This window comes from Hevea brasiliensis, chromosome 11, assembly GCF_030052815.1.
Source record: "Hevea brasiliensis isolate MT/VB/25A 57/8 chromosome 11, ASM3005281v1, whole genome shotgun sequence".
NCBI classification, from domain to species: Eukaryota; Viridiplantae; Streptophyta; class Magnoliopsida; order Malpighiales; family Euphorbiaceae; genus Hevea; species Hevea brasiliensis.
The window spans coordinates 64,172,360-64,184,798 of NC_079503.1; positions in this window are offsets into that span (position 1 = coordinate 64,172,360).

Here is a 12,439-nt window from a genome sequence, read left to right on the forward strand (position 1 = left end):
AGATAAAGGGTATGGTTAGTGCACTAACCTCTTTAACCACTCTCTTGGCTTGTTGAAACCTTAGAATTTTTTTCACTTTCTTCAAATTTCTTGGCAGCCAAACACTTCTCCTTGGTGTGGGTGTAATTTTTAGTGAAGGTGGTTAGGGCTTTTAGGGTGAGAAAGGGTGGGAATTCAAGCTTGGAAGCTTGAAAAATGGAAGAGGAACTCTTCCATGGTGGTGCGACAACTTGAGGAAGAAAGGAGCAGAATATTTTGTCAAGTTTTTGTCTTCCTTATCCCTTTTAATGTGTTTAATAAATTATGATTGGTGGAGAAAATTTAAATGACATCATATGATGTCATAATTAGTTATTTTCCTTCATTTTCTTTTCTTCTTTTCTCTACTAATTTTTAATTTAATTTTCAGCAATATTTATTCATATTTTAGATCATAATAATGATTTATTTAACTGGACAAGTCAGTCAAAAATCATCTCTGAAGACGAAATGACCGAAATGCCCTCCATTTGGCTTATTGAGGCAAAATCGTCTGTACCGATCGAAAATTTTTTCTAAGCTTTTTCTTGGTATTCTAATGCCATAAAAACCTCAATGACTCTTCTCTGGAGTCCCAAAAATTATTTCATGAATTTTCTCCCGGGTTTAGGCGTCTAGTTGCGAAGACCGCAACTTCTCACTGGGTTACCCATCGTTAGGGCACCGGCTCATTTAACTTGGTTGTATTTTATTTCTAAATTTTTCTTATTAATATTTGAGTTAATTATGGTTCCAATTAGAGGTGAAATAGGACTTATAAAAGACCAATTTTCATGTGTAAGTCATGCCTAAATTCTGCCTAGAAATGACCTAAAAGAATTACCAAATCCGGATTAGCATAACATGTAAACCCAGATTTTTGACCATATGAACAGTAGCTAGTCTTTTGGCCATAACTCACTCAAAACTAGTCCAAATGACCTGCAATTTATACCGTTGGAAAGCTTAGATATAATGCTACAACTTTGGTGCAGACCACTAAGCCCAGAAATGCCAATTACCAAGTCAAAATGATCGCCAAAGTTGTGTTACAAAAACTGGCCGAATTGACTTTGACCTAAAAGTGACCCAGAATTGTCAAATAAGTGCAACTTGACCAGCATTAGTAAAACAACCATAACTTGGTCCAGAAAACTCCAAATGACCTGAAATCATTGCCAAAAATTCAATAGGACATAGACCTACAAAATTGGTAATTGGACTAAAACCTAGAAATCAAGAGAAATAGGTCAATTAGTTTGATCAAGTTGACGTATAAAATCTGGAATTGGTACAATTGACCATTAAGTCCAGAAAATTCAAATAGGCATATCTTCCACAAGAAATCTCCCAATGTAATGAGCCACACCAATATGGAAAGCAAATAAAGAGACCTAAAACTTTGTTTTAGATAACTTCCTCAAATTGTAAATATATAAGGTCAGAATTTAAGGTCAAACTATTGACCTAATTAAGGACCATGCCAATATAAGACCTTTGAGTCTAAGTCAACAATTTGGCTATAAATAATTCTATAAGACTTGACAAATTCCAAGTAAAATTTTCGATTGACCCTAAGACATAGGGCAACAATACTTATGAAGAATGCTAGACCACAATATGATTACAAACAGTCCAAATAAATTAGTAAAATCAGAACCGAAAATGCCTAATAAGGAAGTCAAAATTTAACTTTGACCTAGTTATGGTTAAATGACCATAACTTAAGTTATATGACTCCAAATGTGTGATTCAAAAAGGAAATTAAAGAAGACACAATGAGAAACAATTTAATGAAAAGAAATCTATTAAATTTACACTGTAGCTTGATCCAATAGACAGTAAACATTGGCCATGAAATCTGAATAATTGCAATAAAATGCAACAAGCTTTGAAATGAAATTGGCAACATATGTCAACATGTGAGGAATGAAAAATGGAACATATTAGTGACATTAAAACTAATTCACCTAGTGTACATTAAAGGTCAACATTATAGGTTGACTAATAAAAGGAATAGTATTAATAAAATTTAATTATTGAACCTTATTATTAGAAACAATTTAAATGAGTACTGAAACACTTCAAATTGTGTGTTTCAGTTAGAAAAGCTACTGGAAAGGGAAAAGGCCCACTGAGTCAAGGCTAAGAGGCGACTCATGAGAGGTTTGTGCACAACTAGTTTTTAATTGATTTGGTTCTGAATATTTTATATGATTAAATGACGTTATTTTCCTTATGTATTATGTTTATCAAATATTGGATTTAATTCAATGATTATTGAAATTGTTATAATATGTATGAATTTAGCTTTGTGAAATGATATTTCAACAATTATTGAGCATTGTTGTGAATTGAATAAATTAGTTTTAGAAAAATTGTGAGAAAATATGTTTTGAATTGTGATGAGCATAAAAATTATTGGATATTGGAATTGACATTGAATTGAATTGTATTATGATTTATGCTCACAAAAAGGATAAAGAGATTCATGATATTGTTTTATATCTCACTATAAATGCTTGACTAGGTTATTACCCGTCTCTCTCATTTGTTAAGGAGATAATGGAGTTAGCTTTGTTTTGATTATCATGGTACGTGCACAGGCTTAGATTATCCTCTTATTAGAGGTTAGATCTAAGTTTTTCATGGCCTTTTCGGAAGTTTCATTATTGTGTTGTGTACTATGCATGATGATTCGACCTCCCCAACCATAGGGAGTTAGAATCACCCTAGAGATGGCCCTTTCAGATTTAGTCTTGCATAGTTAGTGAGATAAAGAAAAGTTTTTGAATAGTAAAGAATTTCGATTTCAAATGGGATTTATGCATAATTGATTTTATTGGAATTAATCTTTATTTCCATAAATTGCTAGAATTATCTTAAATGTTTAGGTGTAATTTGATAAATTGAATTTCGTGATCAAAGTCATTTTATACAAATGATTTATATTATTGGCAATGAATATTTTGATTTTTGGAATTTGATGAGTATCCAGATTTTCAAATTATTTGCTGTAATTTTGCTAAGGTATATTGTGCTATGTTTTAAGTTATAGTTGTGCACCACTGAGTTCACCACTCAGCGATAACTTTGTATGCTATCACAGGTGAAAGTAAGGATAGAGCAACTGATTGAGAATTCTTGTAGCTGCACTTTGAAGACACATTCAGATCAGCTCCAAGTATATCATAGGTATACCCATGTACATAGGTTTGATGTATGCATATAAAATATGTATGTAAATTATTTGAGCAGGTGTATAAAAACTCTTGTAAAATATTTTGGTATGTAATTAAATGTAAATTATTGTAATGTAAATTTGAGATTTCATTTACCTGTATAGTTTTGTAATATTAATTTTTGAGTCTTGTAATCAATGGAATGTTTTTTTTTTTATGATGAGGTTGGTTTGAAAATGAATTGATTTCATTATTGAGATTTGAATTGTGAGATGAAATGAAGTTTATTGGAGTTGTATTTAAGAAATCATATTGGGAGTGTTTTACTTTTCAGGTTCGAAGAACTATTTTCTCAAAATACAGCCGGCACTCTGCCAAAATTTTGAAAAATTTTTATAACACCAGATTTTAATCGATGATTTAAATTTCACGAAAATTGATTTAAAATTCCTTGTAGTATATTTAATGGGTTACCAGTTGGTGAAGTACAGTAATTCATTAGGTGTACTACGGGATCGTGTTACATCTTATGGAGGAGTAGGGTGTGACAACCATTGCCTTAAAGACTGTATATGTAACGCCCTCACTTTAGATGGTCCGTACATTCTATTGTTTCGTTGACTAATGTCTGTCTAGACAGCCAGAATGTCTGGAACTATATTTAGACTAGAGTGAGGAGTCATAAGTAAATCAAGTAATAGTAAGAAAAATTAAAGAAAGATTTTAAAAATAAAATACAACAAAGTTAAATGAGCCAGTGCTCCAACGATGAGTGACCTAATGGGAAGCGACTGTGAAGACAGTTGTCGACCCTAGACCTATGAGGAAATCCGGTGAAATAATTTTTAGGACTACAGTGAAGAGTTATTGAGGCTTCGATGGTAATAGAATGCCAAGAAAATGCTAAGAAAATTTATTCAATCAGTATAGATAATTTTAGCTTGTTAAGCTAAACGAAGGGCATTTTGGTCATTTCACTTTCAGAGATGATTTTTGACCGACTTGTCCATTCAAGTAAGTGAGGATTATGACATAAAATGTGATTAAATATTGATAAAAGTTTAACTAAAAATAAGTAAAGAAAGAAGAAAGGAAAAGAAAAAGAAAATGAAATCTAATTAGATTTATAACATAGGATGATGTCATTAAAAACATTTCCACCAATCACCATTAGATAAGCTTAAGTATAAATGGCCAAAGGAATTAATTAAAAATTTAAAATTTATCATCTTCTTCCTTGCATCAAGAGTGGCCTACTTTTCTCTCTCTCCCTTCCACCATAGCTTTCCTTCATTCAAGCTTTGATTTGCTTGATTTCCACCATAAAACCCCTAACACCTTACATTAAAATTTATTCTTGCAACTAGAACAAGCTTGAGGCAGCAAAAAGAAGAGAAAAGAAAGAGTTTTTCATGTAACACCCTCCCAGTAGCAACTCCGTACATTCTACTGTTCCGGTGACCGGTGTCAGTCCGGACAGCTAGAACGTCCGGAAAAATATTTAAACTAAAGTCAAGAACCAAAATTAACTCAAATATTAATAAGAAAAATTTAGGAAAAATTTTAGAAATAAAATACAACCAAGTCAAATGAGCCGGTGCCCAAGCGATGGGTAACCTAGAGGGAAGTTGCGGTTCTCGCAACGAGGAGCCCTAGACCCGGGAAAAAATTCATAAAATAATTTTTGGGACTCCAGAGAAGGGTCATTGAGGTTCCTATGGCATTAGAATGCCAAGAAAATATTTAGAAAAATTTTACAATCGGTACATACAATTTTGACCCGTTAAGCCAAACGGAGGGCATTTTGGTCATTTCGCCTTCAGAGACGATTTTTGGCTGACTTGTCCAGTTGAGTAAATAATTATTATGACATAAAATATGAATTAATATTGATGAAAAATTAATTGAAAGTTAGTAGAAAAGAAAAGAAAAGAAAATGCAATAAAATGCCAAATATGACATATTGTGATGTCATTTAAAAAGCTTCCTCCAATCACAATTAAACAACCCTTTAATTAACTAATAAAAGAGACCAAAGGAGACCAAAAATTTTGGTCATCTTCTTCTTCTTCTTTAGCCAAAACGTGACCTCCCCTTTTCCATAACCCTCCATGAAAGTTTCCTTTAATTTCTTCCATTTCCCATGAAATTCCACTACTAAACCCTAAGTCACCTTCACTAAAACTTGTCCCCACATCACAAGGCAACTCTAGGCAGCCACAAAGAGGAGAAATTCTAGAGTTTTCACAAGCTCAATAAGTTGAGCAAAGAGGTTAGTGCTTAATTATGCATGTATATCTCTTGTTCCATGTTAAGGACTTAAAAATGAGTATGAAATTGTGGATTAAATGAATGAAACTTATGGGTATGTATGCCATGGATTTCGGCTGCCCTAAGGAAGGAATAGGATTGAGTGTTTGTGATGGACTTGGAGTGAACTAGAAACCATGTTTAAAGTGTATAAATATAAGGATAATGAACTAGTAGTTAATTAAGGTAAGTTGTGAAAATTCATAATGGGAATTAGGGTTTTAAGGGTGAAAATTGGACTTGGCATTTGAATTGATTAATGGACATTCTAGTGGTCAATTAGTGACCATTTAAGGCAAGTTAATCATAATTTGAAGTGAGTTAATGCATGGAAAAGTGAATGTGTAGGCTGCCTAAAGACAGCAGCAGGGTGACTAAAATTTTAGTCCACTTGGACTGCCATATCTTTGGCTGTGTTGGTCCAATTGGTGTTTGGCCAATTGGACATGAAACTAGGCTTATAATGGCATATTTTTACTGAAGAAACCATGCCCAAAAGACCAAAGCAAGTGGACCAAAAGTTGGCCCCAATCCGGATACCACAAAGACTGCGAAATGACCAAATGAACAGTACTGTTCATTTGGCCATAACTCACTGTAGATAAGGTCAATTGACCTGAAATTTTTACAGAAACAAGCTAAGACATAGAAAAACAACTTTCATGAAGAAACCTACCCCAAATTATGACCAGAACCTAACCCAAATGGCAGTGGCGATCCCTGCTCATGTTCAGAGATATGGTAATTTCTGCAGAATGGAAATCCGGCCAGCTGTGGTTTTTGGACCATATATGGAGCTACAAAACTCCAAATGGAGTGATTCAAAAAAAGAAATTCTAGACAAAATAAGGAACAACTTTCATGTTTTCTATTTCTTCAAATTCCCAATGCAACAATGCTTAATAGAACAGTAAAGTTAAGCTTCACAAACTGAAAATTCTGCTTCCCTTGGTTTAAACTTAGAAATGGTAATAGTAATCAATTCCAACAAGTTTTAAATACAAAATGTGGTATGTTTGGGGTGTTAAAACCAATACACCTATTTTCTATCCAAAAGTCAACATTTTTGTTGACCAATGAGGTGAATAGTGACACCAAAACTTGAAATTCAAAATTTGAAAAATTTAAAAGTATCAAATGCCCTAGTATACCTAACTAGATTGGTTTGGATAGTTTGGCATGCCAATAGGGTATTGTTTTAGCAGTACTGCGAAAGGAAAGGCTTTATGCCCGTATCCATGGCTTTTATGCCCGTATTCATGGCTTTTATGCCCGATTATGTGATATCATAGCTTTTAGCTATATTGACTGCATACGTGGTTGACGTTCTGCGTCCCATGGTATGACGGCCCGAGGCACCGCGGTGCCCAGTGCCAACGACCCGTTATCCAGTCCAGTCATCCAGTATAGGTTACTTGGGCAACCAAATGAATGGAAAAGTATAACTGTGAACTGATTATTAAAGAAAATACGAAAATTAAGTATCAGGAATGATTACAAAAATACAAGGAAGCTCAAGATCATGAAAAAAAAAAAAATTAACGAAATGCATGAAGAAGTTAATATCATAAAACATGATTAGCCCTTGACTAAACAATAAGTTAATAATTACTCATTTCTTATGAACACAATAGCAAGGAAATTATTATTTTTATTTGCATATTATATTTTCTTGTATTATTGGCACCACTAAGCTTTATTCTTAGCGTGTCACTTTTGCAACGCGTATGTACTGAAGATTTGGACAGAGGGTCCAGTAGACCACAGATTCGGTAAGGCAGTTCACAGTTCTGCATAGTGTCCATGTCACCTCACCGTCTACAGTGCATTGGTAGGACACTAGGCTTCATTTTGGTATTTTGTAATTGATTTTTATTTTCCTTTGTGTAAATGAAACTTATGTAATGTATTTTGATTTTCATGTAAATAATGCAAAATTGTGTTTGTAAATGGAAAAGTGAATATTGATCTGTGACTGTTACATGACTATCAAATGTGATGAATGATTGAGAAACGAATGGTTGAAAAATATTGAGATTTTGATATTGGAGTTTGTGAATAGATGAATATGATTATTAGAAGTGTTTTTCACAGGTTCCGAAGAACTGTTTTCTCCATTTTTAGCCGGTACGCCGCCGGATTTTCTTTAAAAATTTCGGAACCTCAAATAAATTGCAATTTCAATAAATGAATTATATTTCACAAGTTATATTCAAAACTACGATAAAAATGAATTAAGATAAAATAGAGTGCTCCGGCACACTGAGTGGCATAACTTGCTCTGCTACACTGTAGTCGGGTAAGGGGTGTCACATTTAGTGGTATCAGAGCAAGGTTTAGGCGTTTCTAGGCTTAGATTGAGTCCATACATGCATTGCATTTGTAAGAGTCGAGGTGACACTAATGCAGATCTGTTTGTCTTTCTTATTTTGAATAGGATATGGACCCTTCATCACAGAGAGCAGTCGAGGAGGAAGTGGAGAGTCATGCTCCACCTATAGCAGCTGAGACTGGGGGTAGGGGAGAACCTACTCCACCAGCTCAAGCAGAGCCTGCTCAGCCTCCACAGGCCATGTTCCAGCAAATGGCCGATTTCTTTAGACAAATGGCCAGAGTAATGCCAGCACCACCACCACCACCACCACCACCACCAGCTCCACAGCAGAAATCACACCTGGAAAGGCTAAGAAAGTTTGGAGCAGTGGACTTCTATGGTAAGAGAGAAGATGATTACATTACTAGAAAATTGGTTGAGCAGGCAGTGCAGTCTAAAACAACTCCATTGCACTCCAGAGCAAAACTTGGAATCTGCTGTATCTCTGCTGCAATACGATGCATATGAATGGTGGGACACTGTGTCCAGTGAAGTGCAGCCAGAAATAGTGACATGGGACTTCTTTCTCTCCGAATTTAAGAAGAAATATGTGGGTACTGTATACCTAGAAGAGAGAAGAAGAGAGTTTATTAACCTGAGGCAGAGACAGTTGTCAGTGGCCGAGTATGAGAAGGAATTCGTAAGATTGAGCCGCTATGGAAGGGAGATAGTCCCTAATGAAGCTGAAAGGTGTAAGAGATTTGAAGAGGGATTAAATGATAATATAAAGATCATGATCACTGCCTTGGGGATCACAGACTTCGCCAAGTTAGTGGAAGCTGCATTAAAAGTGGAGAAAGTGAGAATAAATGAACAAAATAGGAAAGATAGGCAGCGTAAGAGGGAATTTGGACCAGGACAGTTAAGTATACCAACTGATAGTAAGAAGTTTAAGGGTTCTAGTTCACAAGATCAGACACAGGACCACAGAGGCCAGATTGGAATATCTATAGCTAGTTCCCCGGGCACAATAATAAGGGGATCAACCCCAGTGCCTGAATGTATGCATTGTGGTAGAAGACACAGAGGGGAGTGTCGATTGTTAATTGGAGAGTGTTTCAAGTGTGGGGCTACGGATCATTTCATAAGAGATTGCCCTCAGAGGAGTGGTTCAATAGCTCCAGTACAAGTTGATATACCTTTCCCTATAGTTTAAAGGGATAAAAGATCGGGTAGAGCAGAAATGGCTGACATTTACAGAAGATTGTTTCTGAGACAGTTGAAAAGCCCGAAGTTAGGGTGGCACCACAAGTATATGCTACGGAAGCTCAGGAAGAGCCAAACCCAGACACTGATGAGGCGATACAAGGAAGTGAAGAAACAAGAAGGTAGCAACTCCCCGATTACTTAAGTCAGGTAAATTTCGAGGACGAAATTTAAATTAGAGGGGAAGAGTTGTAACACCCTCCCGGTAGCAACTCCGTACATTCTCATCGCTCCGTGACCGTGTCGGTCTGGACAGCTAGAACGTCCGGAAAAATATTTAAACTAAAGTCAAGAACCAAAATTAACTCAAATATTAATAAGAAAAATTTAAGAAAAATTTTAGAAATAAAATACAACCAAGTCAAATGAGCCGGCGCCCAAGCGATAGGTAACCCAGAGGGAAGTTGCAGTTCTCGCAACGAGGAGCCCTAGACCAGGGAAAAAAATTCATAAAATAATTTTTGGGACTCCAGAGAAGGGTCATTGAGGTTCCTATGGCATTAGAATGCCAATAAAATATTTAGAAAAATTTTACAATCGGTACAGACAATTTTGACCCGTTAAGCCAAACGGAGGGCATTTTGGTCATTTCGCCTTCAGAGACGATTTTTGGCCGACTTGTCCAGTTGAGTAAATAATTATTATGACATAAAATATGAATTAATATTGATGAAAAATTAATTGAAAGTTAGTAGAAAAGAAAAGAAAAGAAAATGCAATAAAATGCCAAATATGACATATTGTGATGTCATTTAAAAAGCTTCCTCCAATCACAATTAAACAACCCTTTAATTAACTAATAAAAGAGACCAAAGGAGACCAAAAATTCTGGTCATCTTCTTCTTCTTCTTCAGCCAAAACGTGACCTCCCCTTTTCCATAACCCTCCATGAAAGTTTCCTTTAATTTCTTCCATTTCCCATGAAATTCCACTACTAAACCCTAAGTCACCTTCACTAAAACTTGTCCCCACATCACAAGGCAACTCTAGGCAGCCACAAAGAGGAGAAATTCTAGAGTTTTCACAAGCTCAATAAGTTGAGCAAAGAGGTTAGTGCTTAATTATGCATGTATATCTCTTGTTCCATGTTAAGGACTTAAAAATGAGTATGAAATTGTGGATTAAATGAATGAAACTTATGGGTATGTATGCCATGGATTTCGGCTGCCCTAAGGAAGGAATAGGATTGAGTGTTTGTGATGGACTTGGAGTGAACTAGAAACCATGTTTAAAGTGTATAAATATAAGGATAATGAACTAGTAGTTAATTAAGGTAAGTTGTGAAAATTCATAATGGGAATTAGGGTTTTAAGGGTGAAAATTGGACTTGGCATTTGAATTGATTAATGGACATTCTAGTGGTCAATTAGTGACCATTTAAGGCAAGTTAATCATAATTTGAAGTGAGTTAATGCATGGAAAAGTGAATGTGTAGGCTGCCTAAAGACAGCAGCAGGGTGACTGAAATTTCAGTCCACTTGGACTGCCATATCTTTGGGTGTGTTAGTCCAATTGGTGTTTGGCCAAATGGATATGAAACTAGGCTTATAATGGCATATTTTTGCTGAAGAAACCATGCCCAAAAGACCAAAGCAAGTGGACCAAAAGTTGGCCCCAATCCGGATACCTCGCACAAGACTGCAGAAATGACCAAATGAATAGTAACTGTTCATTTGGCCATAACTCACTGTAGATAAGGTCAATTGACCTGAAATTTTTACAGCAATAAGTTAAGACATAGCAAACAACTTTCATGAAGAAACCTACCCCAAATTATGACCAGAACCTAACCCAAATGGCAGTGGCAGTCACTGTTCATGTTACTATAGATATGGTAATTTCTGCAGAATGGAAATCTGGCCAGCTGTGGTTTTTGGATCATATCTGGAGCTACAAAACTCCAAATGAAGTGATTCAAAAAAGGAAATTCAATTAGACAAAATAAGGAACAACTTTCATGTTTGCCATTTCTTCAAATTCCCACTGCAACAGTGCTTAATGGAACAGTAAAATTAAGCTTCACAAACTGAAAATTCTGCTTCCCTTGGTTTAAACTTAGAAATGGTAATAGTAATCAATTCCAACAAGTTTTAAATACAAAATGTGGTATGTTTGGGGTGTTAAAACCAATACACCTATTTTCTATCCAAAAGTCAACATTTTGTTGACCAATGAGGTAAATAGTGACACCAAAACTTGAAATTCAAAATTTGAAAAATTTAAAAGTATCAAATGCCCTAGTATACCTAACTAGATTGGTTTGGATAGTTTGGCATGCCAATAGGGTATTGTTTTAGCAGTACTGCGAAAGGAAAGGCTTTATGCCCGTATCCATGGCTTTTATGCCCGTATTCATGGCTTTTATGCTCGATTATGTGATATCATAGCTTTTAGCTATATTGAATGCATACGTGGTTGACGTTCTGCGTCCCATGGTATGACGGCCTGAGGCACCGCGGTGCCCAGTGCCAACGACCCGTTATCGATCCGATCATCCAAAGATAGGTTACTTGGGCAACCAAATGAATGGAAAAGTATAACTGTGAACTGATTATTAAAGAAAATACGAAAATTAAGTATCAGGAATGATTACAAAAATACAAGGAAGCTCAAGATCATGAAAAAAAAAATTAACGAAATGCATGAAGAAGTTAATATCATAAAACATGATTAGCCCTTGACTAAACAATAAGTTAGTAATTACTCATTTCTCATGAACACAATAGCAAGGAAATTATTATTTTTATTTGCATATTTTATTTTCTTGTATTATTGGCACCACTAAGCTTTATGCTTAGCGCATCGCTTTTGCAACGCGTAGGTACTGAAGATTTGGACAGAGGGCCCAGTAGACCACAAATTCGGTAAGGCAGTTCATAATTCTGCATAGTGTCCGTGTCACATAACCGTCTACAGTGCATTGGTAGGACACTAGGCTTCATTTTGGTATTTTGTAATTGATTTTTATTTTCCTTTGTGTAAATGAAACTTATGTAATGTATTTTGATTTTCATGTAAATAATGCAAAATTGTGTTTGTAAATGGAAAAGTGAATATCGATCTGTGACTGTTACATGACTATCAAATGTGATGAATGATTGAGAAACGAATGGTTGAAAAATATTGAGATTTTGATATTGGAGTTTGTGAATAGATGAATATGATTATTAGAAGTGTTTTTCACAGGTTCCGAAGAACTGTTTTCTCCATTTTTAGCTGGTACTCCGCCGGATTTTCTTTAAAATTTTCGGAACCTCAAATAAATTACAATTTCAATAAATGAATTATATTTCACAAGTTATATTCAAAACTATGATAAAAATGAATTAAGATAAAATAGAGTGCTCCG